The 24,978-nt window shown below is 39.1% G+C and overlaps 1 protein-coding gene across 4 annotated transcripts in view; it reads left to right on the forward strand.

Moving 5' to 3' along the window:
• calcoco2 (calcium binding and coiled-coil domain 2) overlaps positions 1–24,978 on the forward strand; it is an 86,608-nt gene that overhangs the window by 10,798 nt on the left and 50,832 nt on the right. Inside the window, exon 1 of one of the 4 annotated variants that reach the window (XM_035407048.1) lies at positions 24,437–24,798. The exons of 1 other annotated variant lie outside the window; for it this stretch is intronic. The gene's annotated coding sequence lies outside the window, so the exon portion shown is untranslated. Of the gene's footprint in view, positions 1–24,436; positions 24,799–24,978 lie in introns of those variants that run through there. 2 more of the 4 variants (XM_035407047.1, XM_035407045.1) reach the window with 2 other exon arrangements.

Raw genomic sequence — 24,978 nt, forward strand, 5'->3', positions numbered from 1 at the left:
TAACGTGTGCTTTTTTATAAAATGCGGAGTGTAGCACAGTGGGTAAAAAACTGGACTTGTAACCGAAAGGTCGTAGGTTCGATTCCTGGGTAGGACACTGCTGTTGTACCCTTGAGCAAGGTACTTAACCAAAATTGCTTCAGTATATATCCAGCTGTATAAATGGATACAATGTAAAATGCTATGTAAAAAAGTTGTGTAAGTCGCTCAGGATAAGAGCGTCTGCTAAATGCCTGTAATGTAATGTCAAAAAAGCTTTCGTGCTGGGACAGCATATTACGTACCAAAACATTCAAACGGATTAATTCGGTTGCTGAATATTTTCTTCCGGATTTTCTTTGTTAGCCCATTGTAATTGACTCAAAACATTTGATACAGTTATGTGAGGTATGCGGTAGTTCTGCGTAATTCACATTGGTGATACAGTAAAAGCAAACCGCACTTTTTGTCAGGGTAAAATAACAGGTTAATTCTAGTAATCGTCCCTTTAGCTTTTTCAGACTGCCGTAATTTTACTCTGCCATTCTTCAATTCCACAAAAAGACCAGGAAGACTATGGACTAATTTATGGTGCATGGTTCGTATCTGGAGGGCACACTTCGCTGCTCGGCTAGCAGTAACTTCGAAGGAAAGCAAACGGTGGCTGTACCACTGCTAATTTAAATTTTCACGCAAGTCCGAGTTTTCGTTCTATTCTTGTCATTTTGCGATTAGCCTATATGGAATTGACGATGAGAAAGTAATCAAACAGCAAATTGTTTACAACGTGTGCATGTTTTCTGCTGTTGTTGCTAGTTATATTGGAAATGTGAATGCATTTTGTCGCCTCGGATGTCAAGACATGAAAGTGAATGTTCGCATAAAAACATAATGAATGTGTTTGAGAGGATATATAAAACAGTTACAATCTGACTATTGGCCTGTTATATCCTGTTTGTTGCATAACAACGGTCCAAGTTCAACTACCAATGACAGTTTTGCTTGACAATGGTAAAATATGCCCAAACAGAAGAATATTTAAATTCCAGGTGATTAAATCGATAAAAATCAATAAATACAAAAGTAACCATATATAGTCATTGTTGGTAACCCGTTGTATATAAGTGGAATAAACCCCTCCGGGCTGTCCCGGTTATTAGAAAATAATGTAGGCTACTTCAGTGGTAGTATGGGGTTACAGAAGAAATCATAGGACAGATGGACCGACAACAACGTCGCTTTTTCATACGTCAGTGGGCTAATTTGTCTAATCTTCACGGGACTTTAGACCGCGGTGGAAACGCAGACAACAATGGGCTGAAGGAACCTTAAGACTCTTCTCATCGACTAATGGTTTGGTCGACTATTAGGGGGCAGCCCTAGTCTGGAGATAAGACAACAGAAGGAACTGGAGTGGGGTTACCCATATGAGGTGTGAATGTGTCTGAGGGGGTGTCCATGCCCCCCCGCCACACCGCCACCCCTCCACTTTTTCACTAGATAAATTATGTGGCTTTCTTTTAGTTAAGTCAGTTTGGGAAATTTAACCCCTTAGCGCACATGCCAAATCTTGCCAATCCTTGCCCATTTAGGGGGTACCCTATTTAAAGCTTTATAACTCCAGATGTGAACATCACAGATACTTGAAAAATGGCTTAAATTAAGACATTTGTACAATTTACAATACTAACGCAGATTAGTTTATATTCATAATTTTGGAAGAAATAAAGTGCCACAAATGCAATTGTCTAGACAAAAAATCAAAAAATAATTTGCACTTTTTTAGTTTGCAATGAAATACTGAGAGATTGCATATATACAGCAGGTTAAACTATACATGTGCTGGATCAAAAACTTCTTGACCACAAGTTCATAAAATCTAAGGGTGGATATGTAGAACTACTATAGATGTATGAAGCAAAAACTAAGCAGTGTACCCAGCATCTCCAAATCTATCCAAAATGTCTTCATTATGCATTGCTGTGAATCACAACATATTCACGTATTTCACTACAAATCAACTGTTCTGACTCAAGAAAATCACTGTTGCATCATTTTCAAGTCGCATTACAAGCTTTCAGTCAGTACAGTGGTATAAAATATCTAGAGGTCCAGAAACGTATCCAAAATCTCTCCAAAATTAAATAATATGCTTTTTGTCCATTATAAAGCATATAAATGAGCCCCTTATAAAGTTTTAAGATGGAACATTGCTATCAGGTTAAAAAATAATGCAAAAATATTTTCACACAATGCGGTACAGTACCTAAATGTGTAATTAACTCTTGTATGTATCTCTATACTTAGTACTCTCCTATGTTTTCTTGTATGGGGATGGGACGACGACATGGAAACAATTTTCAACCGTCCACCACGTTTTGGCAATGCTCCAACTCTCACGTCATCACTGTTGCATGCTTCACAACAACTATTACACTACTAACTAACGCTTACATTACAGTGTGAACTATCCACATTGTATAATACCACTAACCTATTTAAAGACACTCAATTTCAAAAATAACGTATATAACTGAAGTATTTTGAGCAGTAATACTTACATAGCAATGATGAAGTCTGTTTTCAGTAGATGGAGACAGAGACAGGAAATCAATGATATAGTTCTATCCGCTCCTGTCTTACACCAGAAAACTATGTCAGCTAGGTCTATCAGCAGACATATGGCTTAGCTATGCTCAGAAGTCCTCAATAATAATAATATTTTCCAAGAAATTGAGAAATCGTTGACAAGGTTTCGTTAGCAGCGTCTTTGTTTTACTGCTACCACGTGAATGCGTAATTGAACGCGATGATAAGAACATTTCTGGTTACGCTGACCTATAAAGCTATTCCAAAAGCAAAATTAGACGTGTTATACATGATTAGAAAGCTTATACTCTCACCTACTGAATAAATGAATTCTCAAGCAAGCCAGACTGTACTAAAAAGGGCGACGACGCGGTAAACAACAGGTGTGGTATTACGCACAGCTATTTTTGATAGTACCCAGGCATCTCACATTCGCGTACATTTCCCAAACGGATTTTCCACAACAATATATGACCACTCAGTCTCAAAAGCGACATGTCTATGCGTAAAACCAATGGTAAGGTTGTATGTTTATTCAATATTTAGTCACAGATATTGACTGTAGAATGAACAAGTATCTATGGGCATTAGCTAACGATATTAACGCTGTGTTCATATCACAACATTGTAAAGTTTGCTATCATGTATCAGGCTATAACAAAACTAGTAGCCTATTGGTTGTCTAATACCGGCAGGAATATTTTGTAACAAATGCAGCAGTGAAGTCCCGTCTTGTTCCTTTGGATTTGTGCCCTTATGTCTTGAATTAAAAATAATTCAAGCCTGCATTAACTTTTCAAATGGTCATTTACAAAGTTAAGTATACATTTCGTAAAAAATTTAACCTGCAAGATGGTCTTTGTAACAGTTACTTGGAAGTGGGCATGCGAATCCTGCATCTAGGTCTGGCATTCTACATTTTATCCCTTGATCTTTTGTGATATTCTGCTGTCTTTTAGTTTTTGAATTTTGGATTACTTTGGGACAAATAAGCTGTGGTTTGGTATCTTCTTTCATTCATTTTGTGTGTGACTTCCCATGTCTGTAACCTTTGTTAATTATTTTAAGGTAGCTGAAACTCATCTTTAGATTAGACATGAATATTTGTTGTAACTTAATTAATTTCTAAATTTTCATTTGGTTGTGAGTTGTACATTTTGTTGATCCAACAGTTTGCTCTGCATATCAACGAATTTGGTGATTTAATTGATAATTGATATTTTTGATAATAACAACCAAATTAAATCAAATAAATATATTTTACATGTTGCATAAGTGAGGTATTTTAACTGTTCATCCACTTGTGTTTGGTTTTCAGTGTGCTGGACGTCAAATGAGGGTGTTATGGTTAAAACTGCTGGGTTCAGAAAATTTAACATATTTCTGACAATCTTCACCTTGCTTTACAACTTCACCAACGGAACTACAGAGGCTACACTGTGAGATGCAAGCCACTAGTTAGCTGCAAAAACAGGATGGTCAGGTTGCAGTTTGCTAAGTGCCTAGAAGAGCACCTGAAAAGGTCTTTTGGACAGATGAGACCAAGATTAACATTTATCAGAGTGACAGCAAGAGCAAAGTATGTAGGATAAAAGGAACTGCCCAAGATCCGAAGCACCACTGCCCCAATCTGTGAAACAGAGGCGGGGTGTTATGGTTTGGGCATGTATGCCTGCTATACATACAGGCTCACTTGTCTTCACTGATGTTGTAACAGCTGATAGCAGCAGCAGAGTGAATTCTAATATCTACAGAAGCATCTGCTCACGTTCCAGCACATGCCTCCAAACTCATTGGACTGTGGTTCATCCCACAGCAAGACAATGATCCCAAGCATACTGCTAAAGCAACAAAGGCATTTTTCAAAGCTAAAAACTGGAAAATTGACTGGCCTAGTCTATCATCTGATCTGAATCTAATTCAACATGTGATTCATATGCTGAAGAGTACATTTAAGGCAACTAGCCACCAAAACAACCAGGGCCTGAAGATTGCTGCAGTACAGGCCTGGCAGAGCCTCACCAGAGAAAATATTCAGCATCTGGTGATGTCTATGGGTGACAGACTTCAAGCAGTCATTGCATGCAAAGGATATGCAACAAAGTACTATACATGACTACTTTCAATTAGGTAACATTAATATGTCACAAACATTATGGTTCCCTGAAATGGGGGACCATGTATAAAAAGTGCTGTAAATTCTACATGGTAAAATCAAATTGTATAGAAATAGCCTTAAAACCAAGCTAAGAATGTGCACTTTAAACGTGTGTGAATTGTTTAATTACAGAACCAAATAAAAAAAGACTTTGTCCCAAACATTTTGGAACTCACTGTACATATGAGTTTTCAATCAACAACACTTTTTCTGTTATGTAGGGGGGAAAGGACAATCTTCTGTTTTACCCATTCCTTGCCTGACAGACATCACAGTGACATCACAACTGAATTGCAAAAACAGCATTTTTAGGCTGGAGACTATTTTCGTACCTCTTACTAAATGGGCCCCATTAATCAGGGAAGTAGAAGTAGCTGGTTTCCATTAATCCTAATGATCTGAACAGGAAACTCAATGGACAAATCAATTTACCGGCACATTTCAAAACAACCATACCTGTCTGGCATTCTTGCGTGCCGGCCAGCCAGCTAGCCAAGCTTCTCCATCAGTCTTGTAAAAACATTATTAATTACTGCGTAAGCCACCATCCATCTTCCCGGCATGGGCTGAAGCTGAACCTAGCATAATGAATGCTTGCTACAAGATGGGTCACCTCCTTAATCCTTTAAAAGGCAGTTGTTTGTCTCATAAATACCAGTTCCTGGCCTGAAATAGGGAACTATCGAGAGGAGATTTATACAACCCCATCTACTGATCATTAGCATCATTCTCATGATTAATGTCTGTGTTTAGACTGTTGAGAGGAATATGCTGGAGAGCTCTCAAACTAGCAGATTGGTTTCAGTGAAAATAAAGACTAAAACAACAGTTCACAACTCCTTGAAAATATGTGAATCATGGTACCTACTAAATGCATTTTGATTGAAATCATTGTATTGCAAATGCTGAGGTATTAATTCCTTGTGGTTGTGTTTGTGTGTGTGTTTGTGCCTGTGTGCACATGTGTTTGTGTGTGTGTGTGTACTATGGGGGTATTATTGTCTCAAAAATAAATAAATGTAACTGATCCACAAATAAATGTAGCTGATCTACAAATAAATCCAGAAGATCCACAAATAAATGAAGCTCATCCACAAGGAAATGCTGTGGATCCACAAATAAATGCAGCTGATCCATGAATAAATGTAGCTGGTTCACAGTTGTGCATCGCCTGTCACTTGCATTTATTCGTGGATTTTTGAGACAATCTGTGCAACAGCGATTTGCAAAGAATTCACAAATAGGTTAGTCCAGCCAATCAGATTTTAAGACATTCGTTTGCTAACGCCTACATTACTTCAATCAATCATAGAACAGATTGTGTTGCATGGAACAACAAGACAACCGCACGGTTGAGAAGATTGCTATAGCTCTAGTCTAGTGCTATTTCTTTATGTATCTTTATTTATCTTTCTAATAGCTATCTATTTATTTTTGAGATGATAATACCCAATAGTGTGCTCATTAAGCTCATTTTGCTGTGTGATTGGTGATATCCCTCTGGTACAATGGAGAACAAAGAGGATGGCATAAAAACTGCTGGTTCAACTGATGCTCATCAACATGAACCCCAACCGAGTACCTCTGGGATTAGGCGTATGTGCATGTCTATGTGTGTGTGTGTGTGTGTGTGTGTGTGTGTGTGCGCGCGCATGCACTGGTATTTATCACTGGCTTATGACAGTGACTCAGCCCCTCACTCAGTTCACACCACAGACGGAGGCAGCTGGTCTGAGTCAGCAGCTGGTCACTAGGAAGTACAATCCAGCCTCCCCCAACTTTCCCTCATCCCTCCTGGACACTCATTGGCCCAGAAATTTCTGTACACTGTAAGGATTTTAAATTGGTATCCTGCCAGTTATGTCGCAGTCACCAAACTGTAAGGATTTAAAATTGGTATCCTGTCGATCACATCGATGTCACCAAACTGTAAGGATTTAGAATTTGTGACAGGGACTAAGAGACCAAGTGATTAATAAGTTTATTTAGATATGTTTTGCAATGAGGAAAACCAGGTTTATCTGACTCCATAAATATGTATTGTGGTTGTGTGTGCGAATACGGGTTTGTGTATACGTGTATTGACTGGGGTGTGCTGAAATAGTGGGTGGCAACACTATCTACTGCTGCCAGGCATTCATCTAATTGTTCTCTGACTAAGACCTTCTATCCTGGCAGGTAAAGGTGCTACTCATCCGGGAATCTTGCAAATAATGTTTTTGAGCCATGAATAAGCGACTTTAACCTGCAAAATATGTTTGTCCGGCTACTGAAACTAATATCTATCCCAGGGAGCCCTAACTAAGGTTACTCCATCTGGTTAGTGAAACTAAATATCTAAATATCCTGGACTATGACCCAATGACTATTTATGTAAAATAATACTAGGATCCATCTGGACACATTGAAACTATCATTTGTCCTGGAGCAGCTGCACTTCTGGTCAATATCACTATGCCCAGTGAGTAACCTGCATTACGGTGTTACCCCTAAACCATATATGAGGCCAATACATTGACTGGTCCTCGCAGAGATGCACACCCTGGTCAGAGTATATGCAAACCATGTATGTTACCTGCACTGAAATGGAAAAACAGTTTATAGTGCATATGACAGTTGACATTAACCAAGGATAGGCAGTTTCAATGATGCTGAATGGTAAATATTGCATAAACAAAACAAGACATTTAAATTTTATAGGTATTTTATAAGAATAGACAAATAAAAGGTACACAAAGAGATGAATGATGCATGCACAAATCAGAAAATACTCATACGAGAAGACTATGGTACCAGGAGAACTGACAAGCAGATTCACCTTCGATGGTGGTACCAGCAGAACTGTTAAGCAGATTCTCCCTGAATGTCAAAAAAAATCTAATCAAATTTTATTTGTATAGCGTATTTTACAGCAGTTGTCACAATACGCTTTACAGACAACCCTGGCCTAAACCCCCACAGGAGCAAGCCTAAGGCAACAGTGGCAAGGAAAATCTCCCTGTGGCAGATGGGAAAAAACCTTGGAAGGAACCAGGCTCAAGGGGGAAACCCATCCTCCTCTGGTCGGCTCAGGGTGCCGACTGGTGACCAGCATGTCAGCCAGTTTTATAAGATTTGTGATGTGGCTCAGATGATGGGTGGGGCCGGGTGACGGTGATGCGGAACAGCAGGTGGCGACAGATGTGGGCAGGGTGGAGGCAATGACGAAGGAGGGGCTGGACCACGGAGGTGGGGGAGACCAGACGACTCTCGAAGCACTCTCGAGGGTTGGGGCAAGAGCCCCGCCGGCAGCGTGGGGAAGAGGGTAGAAACGGCAATTAGGGAATTTGCAATATAGCAGACAGTGGGTAAGGTGACAGTAGTATGTATTGGGGGGACCCCGCCAGGAGTAGAATATGGCTGCATATCTACTAGGACAGGGATGGAGAGCCCATGCAGTCATGAGGGGTAGACAACCATACCCGCCTATCAAGAGCCAGCCCATGTAAAGTCGGGTCACAGCTGATTGACAGGTGACAGTAAGGAAAGGATTGCCACCTACAAAGCTCTATGACTACAGGCTTCTCGCACCCTGTCTCCAGACTACAACTGATTGTAAGCCTGAGCATAGAGGTGCGTTTTTAATCTAGATTTAAATATTGAGACTGTGTCTGACTCCTTTATAAATTTTGGAAGCTGGTTCCACAGTAGTGGGGCCCTGTAGGAGAAAGCCCTACCACCTTTTAGGTTTTTGGAAATTCTTGGGACTACCAAGTAGCCTGCGTCTTGGGATCGGAATGTTTCTTTGGAATTCCCTTAAATGCAATCCTGAGCAAGCTTTCCACATTACACAGTTCCCTTTGCATACCCAAATAAGGTCTGGACAGGAACACCTTCAACACCACCAAGAGACCCGCCCCCCCACTACTCTCCTCCCCCTCTCCTGGGGACCATTCAAAATCTAGTGACAGTTATAAGATATTTTGTACAATGGAACGTGACCTTACGCTTTTATCTGTCTCTTAGATACTTTCCTATGAAAGCCTAAGGTAGTGGTCTTTCTATAATCCAAACAATTATGTAGGCAATACATACCTGGGATGTGCCGGCAGGGCAAAAAGGTCACAAGACTGTCCCAGGGCAATCTCCAGATAGCGGGGCAATCGTCTTTTCAACTGTGTTTTCAAGCCTGATCTTTACGACCCCAATCCTAGAATTTGGCTTGAACAGCCGCAAAGAGGCAAGGCCACGGCCTTATAGTGGCCATGTGATCACACAGGTAAGGGTACTATTTCAGTCTGAAAAAGAAAGCCTCAAATATGCAAGACCATGTTTGCCTTTTACATAGGATTCGATGGAATGAAATTGGATTCATCAGCTTCTATGATTATTAGAACCGATTGTCGGTCGCAAGCACACGTCGACTGTTAGATTAAATTATTATTATTATTTATTTTTTATTCTCAAAACGTTCAAAATAAAAGATCACCATTGTTACCTTGGCTACTGCTCTACATGGGTAATACAGTGGGCGGGCAGGGCTTGTCATTCACTTTAACATTACTTACTGTCAGTCGAAAAGCTCAATGAAAACACTGTTCGATGCAAAATACGTGCAGCAAATTTGCTTTCCACACGTCGACATCATAATCTGATGATGATGTTTACCCACCTAGAGCCAAATATCCTGGACTAAAGGATCACAGCAAACAAGCGCCCAACTTCGTAGTGAGACATCATCAGTGAGAAAGCTGTCCAGCTGAAACCACAACAGATTTAACTGCTAAAAGCTTAACGAAAGACACGCTTCCCGTAAAAGCAGAGGGTTTCCGGGACCTACTGGTATTTGCTGAGCTCGAACATACTCCTGTGCAACGTAATGTTGCACGAAAAATCATCACAGCTCGACTTAAATTTAGTGAAACCGCAAAATCTGAATGTTGTGATAATCTATAAGTGAAGAGCACAAATTATATTGGGTTTTACGTGACTATAACTTGCCACTTCATTAAATACTGGGTCATGTGATAACCTGTTAACCTGTAGTGAGCAAAGCAGCATACAATCATTCTGGAAAAAAATACAGCAATGCTTATTTTTTACTTTTTAATCATTTTGGTCTCGTTATCTGTACTGTTTCAAGTAGTGACGTTTTTATTAGCGGCATCCTACACGAAACAATAAAAAAGATTAGTTGTTTCACACAGCAACTAGACGACGGTCTGAAATGTGTCATGCACCTCCCTAGCTGACTGTTTACAACCTCCAGCCTGCTTTAAAAAGTATCTTTCAACACATAAAAAGGACAGCATGGTATTTAGTCAGGATAACAAGCCTGCCAAGGCTATATTGGCTATATATTTATGAGAATGATTCATGGTTGTGCTTTAGCATGAGGGCTACCCCCTCTTTGGCTAGCAATGTAGACAAACTGGGAGTGAATTAATGGAACCTAGTCAGTATTTAGTTCTGTACAACATGCAAAACCCATCACAAAAGTGGTTACTTGTTGAGCTTCTACCATCTATAGAGAAGGATGGCCATGTTTGCTGGTAATCAGTTAAGCCCTAATCATTTGTCAAGGACATGGAACATAAGTGGACCTCCTTTACTTCTTAAAAGTGTATTGATTTTGCTCTTGCGGCAGTCAATGCTGAGGATTAATGTGGAGGTGTCCAGGGAGGCCCTGTTCATGACTGTTTCAGTGCCCAGAATTTAAAACAAAAGATGCAATGAGCCACTCTTAAACTGGCCAGCACTTTAACACAAGTGATTTAATCCAATTGTGCTTCACAATTACAATGTAATGTAGGGTGTTAACACATTCAGTGAAAATGGTACAGTGAAATGTATGTATTAAGTGTAACATAGCAAGTCCAGCAGGCTAGAATGTTGTAAATCGGTTTTTCATTCGGTGTGATGGTATTACCGTATCTGATGGGGATAATTGATACTATTGTTATTGTGTTATGAGGAGTAACCATGGACAAAGGTGGACAGAACTGATTCATAGGTCATTGCAGTGAGACTGATTTGTGGGGAGATCTCCCAAATATATTTCTGAACACTCACCATTACAAACAAGTAAGTGTTCCTCATCGGTTCCTCTGAAAACACATGCCAGGCAACTGTTTTACAAAGGGGCTATGGTTAAGTGAAAATAAACAGTGATTTTCCCTAGATGGATTGTTCAGTGCACGTCTTGTATATTTCTCTGGTATGTGGCTGTGTGTGGTTGCTGTGGTGTCTTGTATAGCACGCGTTGTGTCAAATTTCAATAAGAGAGTGGTCAAAGAGGAAATGAGAGGCAACTTACACAGCCCTTCCCATTGTTATTGTGGAGGAAAGGCTCTCAACACTAGGGCTTCACAGGATCATGAGTTTTGAGGGAAACACATGAAATGTTTTACTAGTACCCATGACAACACATTTAATTTTACCAAGTGTAACTACATAGGTCATCAAAGAGGAGCAAGACCTGAGATCTCCATTTTGATCTTGAAAGTGATGCAAAGAATAATCACTTTTGGTGTCCAGTTTTTTTTTGTTTTTTTTTGTTGATGAAGTGGGAATTTTTGGAGATATTTTGTAGGTCATTCCTTCTGACATGATTGCTTTTGAGATCTACAGAAAAAGAGAGGACAATTATGACTGATAATGATTAGGTTATCCTATTACTGCATTGTCTTTCATCCTATAGGATGAAAACTATGAACTGTTGCAGGTACACTAGGTCAGTCTCTGCCATCAAAATGAAAAGAATGACTCTTTTTAAGGACATGAAGTGCATCTGACGTGCATCTGATAACATCAGATATATATATTTGTTACTACAATCCAGCTGGTTTCCAAATGCGCAAAAGTGTATTTAACAGCGTGACATTTTTCTTTTTCATTTCACAAACAGTAAGTTAGTAAATAAATACTTACAAATAGGTTTAGCCATTCTTCACAAACAGTTTCATTGCAAGCTATGAACCGGTACCGAAATAAAACTTCTCTGATTTGCATTTAGCATAGTGCTCCAAACACACTTCCTCTCCAAACATGCGTTCAAGTGCCGCTGGGCAGTAATTTTCCTGGATGGCATCCAAGAAGCAAAGGAATAATATAATAAAAATGAATAAATAGTAAAATAATAGGAAAGAAAATGCCTTGCTTGTATGTCTGCATCTCACATTTCCTGGAAAAAGGTGACTGAGAAAATGTGGCTGGGTGTCTGTGTGACATTCCTTGCATTTCTTTGTCCCATAGTACTCAGCAGATCTGCCACCAGCAAAAACCGAAAGTGTGAGACAAACATAGCTGCCTCCTTTTGTTGTAAATGATTAGTGCCAAGACACTTTCCTTCAATTGGCTCATCGATAGAGAAACCTCTGGTTAGCAACAAAGCAGGGGACTGTTTGTGTAACCACAGAGTGTAGCTTCACAGTGCAGAGCAAACGAGAGCAAAGTTATTAAACATTAAATACCATATCCCCCCTTTTTAGTCACCAGTGATGAGGTAGACCTCAGGGATTTAAGCTAAGTTTGGTGTGGGCATGGGATTTTTGGAAATTTTAGGGTGGTTTTATATGCCGTTAATTAGGGGTCGACTGATATGATTTTCTTAGGGCCGATACCGATACCAATTATCAGTACGTAAAGGAGGCCGATAGCCAATATTTGGGGCCGATGTTCAGTTGCAGTAAATCATAAAATTTTTCTGCCAAAATTTACAGCAACACAAACCCTAACACAAGGCTGCCTTTAAATGAACATATGTTTAATAGAATATTTAGTAAAACATGAAATATTTGAAAAATACATTTAAAAAAGTGCATGAAGTTCGAGGCACTAGATTTTGAAACAATCTGAATGGAATTTTAAAATTAAAATAAATAACTTCCAAAACATAAAAAATGGAATGATGAATTACAAACTGCATGGACAGCAGGCAGTAAACTTTGAACAAACTGAATAATAAAAATAAATAAACATATGGTAATAAAATAACTCCTAAAACATAAATTGGTTCAAGTGCATAGAGTTCCCAGCAGGCTTTGACTGAACTGAATGAAAAAATAAAATTGCATGTATTCACTAGTGTCATCATTTTCCCTTTCTCTTATCTTTATATTTATTTTTGTCACCCATTTCTTATCCTATACATTTTTCTGTTTTCCTTCACTTGGCAAAACAGAAACCCACTGAAAAATCATTTTACAGACTTTACTCAGAACAATGTTTAAGTGTTTTTTTTCCGGTAAAAATAAATTAAATTAAATTAAATTTAAACCCTTCCCTCCTTACTTTCCCTTCAAGTCATTTTTTTCTATGCTGAATATCTTAGATTGTGGCTATATTATCTAGGTGGTTCTCTGGTTCAGTTTATGGTATAGGCTTACTTGGTTTGCATCCTACTTTCTTTTGTAGATCCAATCTTTGTGATTACTGTTAAATAAACAGATCAATATTCCCTGCATAGTTTTTTGCTCTATATTGGTCCTTGCATTGAACAGGAACATGCGACAGACAGCACAATGAAATGCATAACTCACACAAGTCCAGATGACTGGTGCAGACACACCACCAATTCGAATTGGAACAAAATACATTGTGAAGCATTAGTGGAAGAAATGGCAAGATTTATAGGGTCGAAACACACTGTATGTATAACTAAATATATCACACATTAGTTCTCTTTTTAGCCTAGTTACATCTGAAGGTTAATCGCAACAGTCGAAATCGTGTTCTCTGTTTGAATTGACAACCTGTTGTCAAATTCAAGTCGGACAGACAGGGTAAACGCAGGCGACTGGTGAGCTGAAAATTGGTGGGGCGCAAAACTTTCCTTTAAACTAATCATTGATTGTTACGGCCAGCTCGAAGGGCTGCAACAAACAAGTCCAAATGCACCAAAAAACAATCCAGAAAGTGATTTAAAAGAAAACCCAGACATTTATTAATATAAATTATTTTTTAAATTGCATTGCATTTATTTCAGATCACATAACTTTTACAAGCATAAATTGGAACATAAACAATAGGCCTAAAATAAAGGGGAAAAAACAAAACCCAGCGATGAAGCGGTGATCAGCTTGACTCTGCGGTGGACGTGACGTGATTGCGTTATCGCAGTAATGCAGTAACCGCGGCAGCTCTAGGCAGGGGAGATCTTCTTTGGGGCTGTGTGTTGGGATATTGTGTTTGTGGTTTGTAGATTTTGTGAAGATCCTTTTGTTTTGTGTACTTTGTGTTTTTGTTTGTTTTAGTTTGTGCTTATAATTATAATTATAATTGTGTAGCCTATTTTCTTCACGCTATGTGTTTGAAAGTTTCCACTCACAGTTGCGCAGAACGTTCTGATCGGAGAACGTGCCACCCGGAAAGTGCTTTACAACTGTTGGCTATGGAAAGTTTTCGCTTCAAATTAGGCTGAAAACAAGGATCTTGTAGCAAAACCCAACGTTACTTCTCCTGTCTGGGAACATTTTGGCTTTGAGCCCGATGAAGAGGGAAAGGCAAAGAATTTGGATGAGGCGTGTGCCACATTTGCAGCAAGAATATCAACATCATGCGAGGAAACACGACAAATCTAGCATCGCATCTTAGGACCACTCATCGTCCGTTATACGATGCAATGAAATGCACCCCATGGCTCGGCACTACATAAGTTAGGAGTCTCAGAGGCATTTGCCAGAGTGCCTATATGTAATATAGTGGCAATATGCGCCACCAGCACTGCATCTGTGCAGGTGTTCAGTGCAGCAGGAAATATCCTCACTCCATTGAGGGCATCTCTCAAACCCGACAGGGTTAATATGTTGGTTTTTCTTGCGAGGAATACCAAGTCGCAATAGGAAGAGTCACTTCAAAGGCCTTTCGATAGAGCGGGGGAGAGAGTATAGGCTAAACTAAAGCGGAAACATGGCCTTTCATTTATTAGCCCTTTTATTATTTCATTATTGTTTTTTTTTTATCCAAGCAATTGCCACAACGAACATGCACAGCATGCGCTTTAGAATTTTTATTTATTTCTTAACTTTGAAATGCAAAGTGGCCTTACGTTCATTTAAAAGCTGTGTTCAAGGCATTCAAATGTTTATTCCATGTAGCCTATATAGCAGCTAAAAGTGAGAAAATAAAAGCAGAAATGGCTTTTAATTTAACTTATAAGACCTTATTTCATTTTTTTTTAAACGAGTGGCCTTTATTCAAGAAATTGTCGCAATGAATGTGCGCTTCTTAACTTTGCAGTGCAAAGCCTTAATAAATGTGTAATGGCCTATTGACTGTTCCTGCTATTTGCACATTTAGTTTCAAGAACAATTTGTTCTTTGTTCTTGCAAGCGTGTTACTGTCAATGAACAGTGTTCAGTAGCCTATCCATGTTGTCTGTGTTTCAATAACGAATGCGTGCTTGCCGAATGACGTGCCTGCCAAATGCCGACCAATATTCCTGCTGCAAAGTCGGCCTCTTAATGACAACACTGGAATAATAGACATTTATACTATAGAGGCTATAAAGAATAGTGGAGGCAATCAGGCAATTAGGTAATTAGGTAATTACCTCCACCTGCACTACCAGCAGAGGCAGGGGACATAACATTGATCTCAACCTGTTTTTATTGATTTTCCTTTATTATCAAGCGTGCCAACAATCGGACTAATCAAATGGCAAGTAGCCTAACACACAGTGTCTTCATACCGTGTTAGGGATTAAATCATAAATTCAATTTATCCGTTAAAAATCAGTTTTAATCACCAAGTAGTCTACACTTAACAAGATACCCCAGTCTGTTATCTACCATGTTGGCTTTCAGAATAACCAGCAAAAACAAAACCTGCACTTCAAGATTTTTTACAATCTATGCATTGCAGATATTTGCCATGAATACGAGTGCAGAGAAAGAATTGCATGTATCCGCAAATAATGTTGATTAAAAATGTGCACAATTTCGTACTGCAAATGAAAATAAATGTAGGCTATAAGGCCTGGCTACTCGCCAAACTCACTAAAAGTTGGGGAGTTGAATACATGTTTTGCGCCAGGGAGGGGAGGGAGTACCTATTTTTTTTATTAAAGAAAGGAAGGGGCTTGGAAATAATGGTGTCTGAGAGTTGGGAGATAATGGTTTCAAGAATAGAACCTAAGAAACCAAAGCGAACAGGTGGGAAGTATCTAAGTTAAGCTCCACAATAGGAGGAGCTGTCAAAAATGGATAAAAAGGAGATGGAAAGCCCCGGGGTTTTCAGAGTGTTTGGGGAATGATTGGATGTCTTGTCTTTGCGTTATGAACGATTGTTGTTTGTATTGGTCTGTGCAGATCAGCCCGGGTTTCTGTATGTAATCTTTGATTAACCTACAATAAACCCAGTTGCATCAGACTCTGTGGATTGTGCATAATTTTGAAGAAGCATTCAGCAGTGTGGAAGAGAGCGACCCCAGCATTCCTGGCCCAGGCCGGGGCCTGTTTTTCTCCCCCACACTGGCTATATATGATAGTATTGAGTAGCCTATTTTGTGGATTAATTGTATTGATACTCAAGGAAAATCAGGGGAAGTTTCCGCCACTGCGTAGTGATTAAAACAGATTTTTCTCAATCACATTTATCATTTAGTCTCCCTAACACAATGCGAAGAAGCTGTGTGTCATTTTCCTGATTGGTCAGATTGTTTGCATGCTTGTTAATCACTGAAAATTTATTTAAACAGTTTGAGATCAATGATTAGTTTAAAGGAAATTTTTGCACCCCACCAATTTTCAGCTCACCAGTCGCTCCTTGAAAAGTTATGCCGCTTGAGTGAAGGTAAATAACTCCATGCTGCTTCTCTCACACGCTCACAGAGAAGAGTGCTGCAGGCGAGTCAGACTGTGCCTTACAGAGAGTAAAGGCTGCGTCAGAGGGCCGCATGTTGCGTTAGCGGAGCGCATGCATCACAAAAGGGGACTTTTTTTATCGGCCAGCCGATAAAAATATGCCGATACAGATAATGTGAAAAATGACGAACATCAAAGCCGATTATCGGCCAGACAGATAATCGGTCGACCTCTACCATTAATGTCAAGGACACTGCTAGAGCCCATGCTTGGCTTCCATTATTTACGTCGTGCAGTGGGCGGTCTCACTGGTCCAGCTTCTTGACATTTCAGAGGACATACAGTAGCCTATGTATTGTTCACGTGATAAACTTACCAGTTGCTGATGACCACCCAAATGCAAACACCTCGTATATATGACTTGGTCATGTGCTGTTTTTTACTCACCATTCATACCTATGGGCATATTCATATAACCTAAATGTATACTGCAGACATTGGTTTATTTATTTGAAATGTATTAGAGGTCATATCCACGACAATGAGTGGGATCTGAAGTAATGAGGAAATAAAATTAATGAGAAAATCAACGTGCTGGTTTAAAAGCTAGTGCTGTTTCGTCTTGTTTGCAAACAAGTGTTGTCTCAAATCAGGGTTTCCGCCAGTGTATTGCAAGCCCGGCGGCCCGCCGGGCCTAAATTGACCCCCCGCCGGGCCTAAGCATCGATTTTTTAATTTTTTAAAAAATGTATTTTTAAGATGTTTTTTAAACTACAGTTACAGTGGGGTGGCTTGGTTGGAAAGCTCACCAGCGACATCTGTTGGTTAAAACGTGTACGCACTATAGGAAAACAGCAGGTCTCTTCTTTGCCCTCGTTGTGCATAGAGTGACGTTTAACACTTGATGTTTCCAACTATCACAAGCTAACGGTACCTAGCAAGGCACCATTTCTTTAGTAGGCTTACTAACCTCGTTACGAACTGTGTTATCACTTCATGTCATCGGTAAGCACATTCTTTTTATATTAACTTAAGCAGTGTGTAGGTAACGTTAAAGTAGTAGCATGAATGTAACGTCCGATACATTGTAACATTACATGATTTATTAATCGCCATCTAAATAACGACTTCACTTGTTTATTAATAACGTTAGCTTGGTGACATTGATGTGCACGACAACGTGGTCATTTAGCGAACTTAGCTAGCTAGCCAAACAGTCAGTAAGATCCATAGACATTTTGTTGTTGAAATGTGCCCAGTATTCCAAGGCTGTACATTGTTGTAAGATTCAGTAGCCAATAAGTAGGCAGTGTTGCGCATATCCCGCTATTACAGCTCGTTTCCAGCCCAAACCACTGCAAAGAGAGCAAACTTTTTTTGTCAGTGACATTTCCTTCTGACATCTACAACGGTAATCGCAAACACGACATTTATTTTGCCTTTTTGTATAGCTATTTCCATGGATAAAATCGCATTTATTATTATTATTTATTGGTAAAAACATTTACTTCACATCCAGGGAGATAGCCAACTACTTGCACGTTACATGACATGTGTAGCCATTTAGTAATACGATCGCATTTCAGGCTAGAAAATAACCCGTTAATCCAGAGAAATTGCTGAGTTGTCTTAAAATCTTTATCGCAACAGAATGTTTCAAGGCTGGCAGCCCGGATCAAATTTGTTGTGACAGCTGCCGTCCAAAACAAACATCTGAGAGAGGCTGCCTGCGTGCGTGCCTCCCCCAAGGCGTTACGTCATTGTTTTGCAATGCGCAGCTGTCGTAAAAACATGCTGGCTTCGATAAGCGGATTCGATAAGTTCGGAGCCATATGATTCCAATGAATAGGACAACTTGGAACCGGTTTGCGATTCCCATCCTTACATGTGCCCAGCATTCCAAGGCTTGTTGTAAGATTCAGTAGCCAATCAGGACTTGAATACAAGTTTTTTGTAGAGTGCAAAAACTTTGATATTATTTATTTTAATTTAATTTATTTTGTTGTTGTTGAAAACACAGCATTCCAAGTCTGTACATTGTTGTCAGATTCTTTGTAAGACTATGTTATGCTGTAAATAGTTGTTGATTTTTTTTAAATGTGTGTTGAATAAATGACTTATTTATAACAACATTCACATTACGTAGTTATATTTTCAAATCTCCAGTCAGCTTTTAGCACTGACTTAATGTAGGGCACTATGGAATCTGTGTTATAGCTTTTTTTAATTCTCAATTTCGCGATTCCGTCTGTGATTCTGTTATCACAGAAACTATAGGGCCCTACCTTAATGCTGCCCATCAGTCTGTTGCTGGCCCGCGCCGGGCCCCCATCAAAAAAGACACTTGGCCGCCGGCCCGCGCCGGGCCGCTGGCCCCCGTCAAAAGATACTTGCCACCGGGCCTAACAACTTTTCTGGGGGAAACCCTGCAAATGATGCTAATTTTTGTTGATTAACGTTTATTGATAGCACGTTCTAAATTGCAGTATTCATTATTTGTTTTGCACATGTGGCTCTTCAAAGTATCTCACTGTGTCCAATTGTTAAGTGATATGATATTTTATGTTGAAAACATGTTTTTCATCAGATTGTATATCTTTTTGTACTGTGTTTGTTCTGAGTAAGTGTTAATAGTAATTAATATAAATGTAGGCTATGAGAGACATGCATACACATAATGAATGCAAACACATTGCAGGTGAAAGAAAAACACAGGCATGGATTCAATCATTTTTCCTTTACAGTGAATGAGAAATAAATGGAAGTGTGGCATGGCTCGGTTTGTGGGAGAGGTTCAGGGCAATCGAAGGACCACACCCACTGGTTAAGTGGGCACACGCACCGGGAGTGCATTACCAATTAGTCTGGGTATTTAAAGTATGCTCTTTTCTCAGTAGGTGGCCTGATTGTTTTGTTTTGTCTTTGTTATTTTAGTTTGTTGTGTTCCTTTGTTGTTTTTACCTGGATCCCGTGAGTGTGAAGGGCGAAGACATTTTGTTTTGTTTCTGTTTTAAAGAACCGTTCTCTCTCTACAAAGCATTTGAATAAAGTTCCGGAATTCCCATATCTCCCTGTGGTCAACTCTTCTGTCAACAAAAGGGGTGTGTCGCGGTGCGTGACAGTCATATTTTTAAATGGAAGCCTTTTTAATGGGCTATTGTACAACCCCAATTCCAAAAAAGTTGGGACAGTATGGAAAATGCTAATAAAAGAAAAAGGAGTGATAATGTAAATACTATTCACCCTGTACTATATTGATAACACTACAACAGAACATTATTTGATGTTTTACTTTGTGAATTGAATTGTTTTTTGAAAATATACTCTCATTTCAAATCTGATGACTGCAACACGCTCCAAAAAAGTTGGGACAGTCGAGTGTTTACCACTGTGTAACAACACCATTTCTTTTAATAACACTTATTAAGCATTTGGGCACTGAAGACACCAGTTGGTTAAGAATAGCAAGCGGAATTTCCCCCCATTCTTTTATTATGCAGGTCTTCAGCTGTGCAATTGTACGGGGCCTTCGGTGCCATATTTTTCGCTTCATAATGTGCTACACATTCTCAATCGGAGACAGGTCAGGACTGCAGGCAGGCCAATCTAGCACCCGCACTCTCTGCTTACGTAGTCATGCACTTGTAATCTGGGCAGAATGTGGTTTGGCGTTGTCCTGCTGGAAAATGCAGGCACGTCCCGGGAGAAGACGGCGTCTGGATGGCAGAATATGTTGCTGCAAAATTTATACATATCTTTCTGCATTAATGGTGCCCTCACATATGTGCAAGTTACCCATGCCATGGGCACTGACACATCCCCATACCATGACAGCTGGTTTTTGGACCTGACGCTGATAACAGCTTGGATGGTCCTTTTCCTCTTTCCGGCTGTTTTGTCCAAAAAATATTTGAAATGTTGACTCGTCGAACCACAAAACACGCTTCCACTGTGCTACTGTGCATGCCTACTCAACTATTGCTTGTACTATTTGCATAGACTGCTTTGTTGCTGTTTTTGTTGTGTTAATCAGATTAACCTACAGGGTCCAAGTTAAACTATGCGGTCGTTCCCTGCACTTGGAACTGTACTTCCCTCTAGGGTTTTCAACACACTTGTTCCTGGTTATGGTTATACACTTTGTTGTATGTCGCTCTGGATAAGAGCATCTGCCAAATGCCTGCAACGTAATGTAATGTACTGTCCATCTCAGATGAGACCGAGCCCAGAGAAGTGTTGATGTATGGCTTCTGCTTTGCATAATAAAGCATTAACTTGCATCTGTAGATGTAGCGGCGAATGGTGTCGACTGACAAAGGTTTACTGAAGTATTCCTGAGCCCATGTCATGATATCCATTACAGACGCATGACGACTTTTAAGACAGTGACGTCTGAGGGCTCAGAGATCACGTATTCAGAAGTAGTTTTCAGCCTTGCCCTTTACGCACTGAGATTTGACCGGATTCCTTGAATCTTTTAATTAGGCTATATTGTGCACTATAGAAGGTGAAAAGCCCAAAATCCTACCGATTTGTCTTTTGGGAACGTTGTTCTCAAAGTGCTGGATTATTCGCTGATGCATCTGTTGGCAAATTGGGGAGCCTTGACCCATTCTTGCTCTTGAAGGACTAGGGCTTTCTTGGAGGCTCCTTATATACTATAACACGATTGCCTCACCTGTTTAACGTCACCTGTATCACATCACTGTGATATTTCAACTTTTCACATCGTTATTAGTCCTAAATTTCCCGTCCAAACTTTTTTGGAACGTGTTGCAGGCATAAATTTCATAATAAACATATATCTTCAAAAAACAATGAAGTTAATTAGGTAAAACATGAAATACCTTGTCTTTATATTATTGCTTTATTGTATTTGTTTGAATACAAGTCAAAGTAAATTTACAAATTACTGCTTTCAGTTTTTATTTGCATTTCATTTACCGTCCCAACTTTTTTGGAATTGGGGTTGTACATGACAGACCTGCTAATTGTTAGTATGTTGGTAGAGGATCTGTAGGGCTAGCTGACATTAATTTACAGGGTAGCTACAATAGCCTAGTTAAAAAGTAGTTACTAGTACAGGCTCAGCAGTGAATGTGATCATATTGACTTAAAGGAAATCGACATGCCTGCCGTGAAGTCATTATCTTGCACCAGTTTCCATATGGCCGGTAACGTTACCTATTAGACCGAAGCACAAAGCAGATTTCGGTATTTCATTTCGGAGCCATCTGTACTAATGTTATACAGTCGGTCTGTAATCTAGATAGCAAGGTTGCTAACATTAAACTCAGTCAAAATGAAAAAGTGGAATGGTGTAAAGTGTGGGTGTATTTTACTTGGATTTAAGAAATATAAATGAGTTTCCCGCAAAGATGCAAAAAGCAATAGTTTAAATGTTTTATTTTTAGTTACCCAACAAGCCAGTGTAAGGAGTTACAAGTTTGCTTGAGTCCAAGGGGAGATTTGAAACCTGGCCTGTCATTCATCAAAAAGACCCATAGGCAAACGCGCTACCCAGTGAACTACTAGTGAAGTAGATGCTGGGGCCACAAACTTTTGTTCTTTTAAATTAGTGCACTTCTATATATGTCCATTTTGTGTGTGTATGTGATGTTTTGATTATCTGATGTAACTAAATGTACAATGGGAGACATATTCTTTGTAGACCTGGAGCATTGTGATGATGTAATTGGCAGGAAAAAGAAGAAGGAAAAAAATACTCTAAGTTTGGGGTTTTATTGTGTGGATGTGTGAAGTTGTTTGCGAACTTGTTGTTTGTCTGTTGAAATGGGGTCAGCAGGTACAGAAATTAATGTTATTAAGGGCTGAGAACCTGTGGTCTTTGTGGTTATTTCTGTAGAGAACCCTGAAAAGTACCAAACTCCCTGTGCTGTATAGGTATGGGGCATGCTGCCCCACCAAGACGTAACTTGGCGGGGCGGCATACCTGCCATTCCAATTTATGGATTTTGTTGTGTGGATGTGTTTCCTGCTAAAGTTAGAGGCCAGTAGGGGAGAGCGGGGAAATAACTAATAGTTTTAGTTATAATCAGTATTAGTATTTGGCTCAATTCTGAAAATATTACTAGAGACAGATTAATCATTTTTAATACAAAACAACCGACATCCCTTGGCTATGATTACAGACCACAATGGAATTTCTGGGACATACCATTCACTAGAAATCTGACCTAAAGTACCAAGAGTGAAATGTTACATTTATTGGAATTTGGAATTATGGGATGGTAAAATCCTCCAAAATGGGCATTCAATTCTATATATGGTGCTTATTGAAAATTCAATAAATTAATTATGTCAAACTGTTTTCTGCAAACTCAAATACATTCTTGAAAACCAACTTTTGCTGGTATATATACAATGGAATGTGTTTTTACTGTAGCAAATTGGAATTATGGGATGGCAAAGCCATTCAACAGTTTAATTACATAGATGGTGCTCATTAAAAATTCAATTCAATAATTAAATCAAACTGTTTTCTGCAAACTCTAATACATTCTTAAATAAAACCTTCCATCTTCCCAGGTATAGAAGCAATGGATTCTGTGCATTTTTATTGTAGGAATTGGAAATTATGGGATGGCAAATTCCTCCAAAATGGCCATTCAATCCTATACATGGTGCTTCTTAAGAAATCAACAGCACACTTAAATCCGACCGTTTTCAGCAAAGTCCACTAGATTCTTGAAGACAACTTTCCCAGGTAGTCATGCCAGTACTGCCATGTTTTTTTACTGTAGGAATTTGAAGTAATGGGATAGCAAAAAATTGCATGTTTGGTTCAAATTAGCCTATCAATCTTTTAAAAATAATATATTTTTTTATTTGCCATTGTTCATCATCACCAGTGTCATCATCATTATCATCATCACCAGTGTCCTCATCAGTGTCATCATCATCATGCCAAATAAAATATACAAATTTTTTAAAAGATTGATAATTCCAAACTGCTACAGTAAAAATGCCCATTCATTGCATGAATGCCCGGGAAGGTCGTCTTCAAAAATATAGTGGATTTTGCAGAAAACGGTTTGATTTAATTATTTCATTGAATTTTTAATAAGTACCATCTATAGAATTGAATGCCCATTTTGGAGGATTTGACCACCCGTAATTCCAAATTCCTGCAATAAAAATTGAATCCAGTACAGAATCCAGTACATGAATACATGGGAGGAGGGAAGAATATGTATGAGTTTTCTCAAAAATATTTGATTTGATTGGGTTTTTAAAAAAATGGAATTTAAAAAACTGCATGCATTTAACTTAATTGTCATTTTGGAGTATTTATTCATTTATGTAGGCCTAATTATTGGAGTATTTAATGCGCAAGTAGTAACTTCATCTTGCCGTATATTTGCGTCACAATCGGGTTACCGTAATGAATAATGTTGACCGCTCACTAAATTTTAAAGTGCGGATAGCTTTACCTTTTTCAAAGTGCAGATGGGGTGACCGCAGTGCTAGAACTGAACTCTAAGATATGTTTCTATATACGCTCTATAGGTTTAACCCTATGGCTTCAATACGTTTTTTCCAGACCCACGGAGAGTCAATGGGTGCCGTCACAGTTGCTTTGTCCATATTTTTTATACAGTCTCTACGGTTTAACCCTGCAGGGGGGGTGTCTGCACTTTTGCCTGGCTAGCAGTCCCAGCAAGCTAACTTGCTATATCAAAACTATGCGATCTATTAGTCACCAAAAGACTGTCCAGGAATACATACATTTGGATTCCTTGACATACACACACAACACAGTAGCCAAAAAACACTTCACGTAAAAAAAAAAAACATAAATCACTTCCATAAAGACAAAACACATTTTTGCCAATATCTCCAGAAATATTTAGCCTATTTAACTCTCTCGCCGTTCGTTGGAGACAAAGAATTCTGCGTGTTTAACCCAGAGACTGTAAAAAATAACCTTTAACCTGAAATACGTCGTTCCAAGCGCGATGCATCTACCGAAAAAATCCGTGTTCGATTTTTGCCCCGCTCTCCCATAGTGGTGACGTTAACGTACAAATTCCAAATTGAACGGATTTTAAGCGTTCTTACAATCGATAAGTGTACCTGAAGGTGTGTTCTTACAACATGAGAACACAAAACACAATTAGCCTACAAACACACTGGAATGCAGCTAGGACAGCTTTCGAAGCCACTCGAAGCAAATGTGACGTAACTCGGCTGTTGCTGATGTCTAATCGAAAAACGCCCACAGATCCAGAAGTCTTTCAGCAGAGCTGCTTCACTAACTTCCACGGGGTATGTTAAGTAACATAAGTTTGGCGTTTGTCTTTTCGCTTGTTGTTGTATTTTTGTATTTACTATTTGTATTTTAGATACTTTGCAGTAATGTTTAAGCCAGCCACAGTGTTATAAGACTAATGCGATTTGTTGTTGTTTGACTTTACTGTTGACATTATAAGAGAAATAAAACATTGC

Source organism: Anguilla anguilla, chromosome 2 (assembly GCF_013347855.1).
Source record: "Anguilla anguilla isolate fAngAng1 chromosome 2, fAngAng1.pri, whole genome shotgun sequence".
NCBI lineage: Eukaryota > Metazoa > Chordata > Actinopteri > Anguilliformes > Anguillidae > Anguilla > Anguilla anguilla.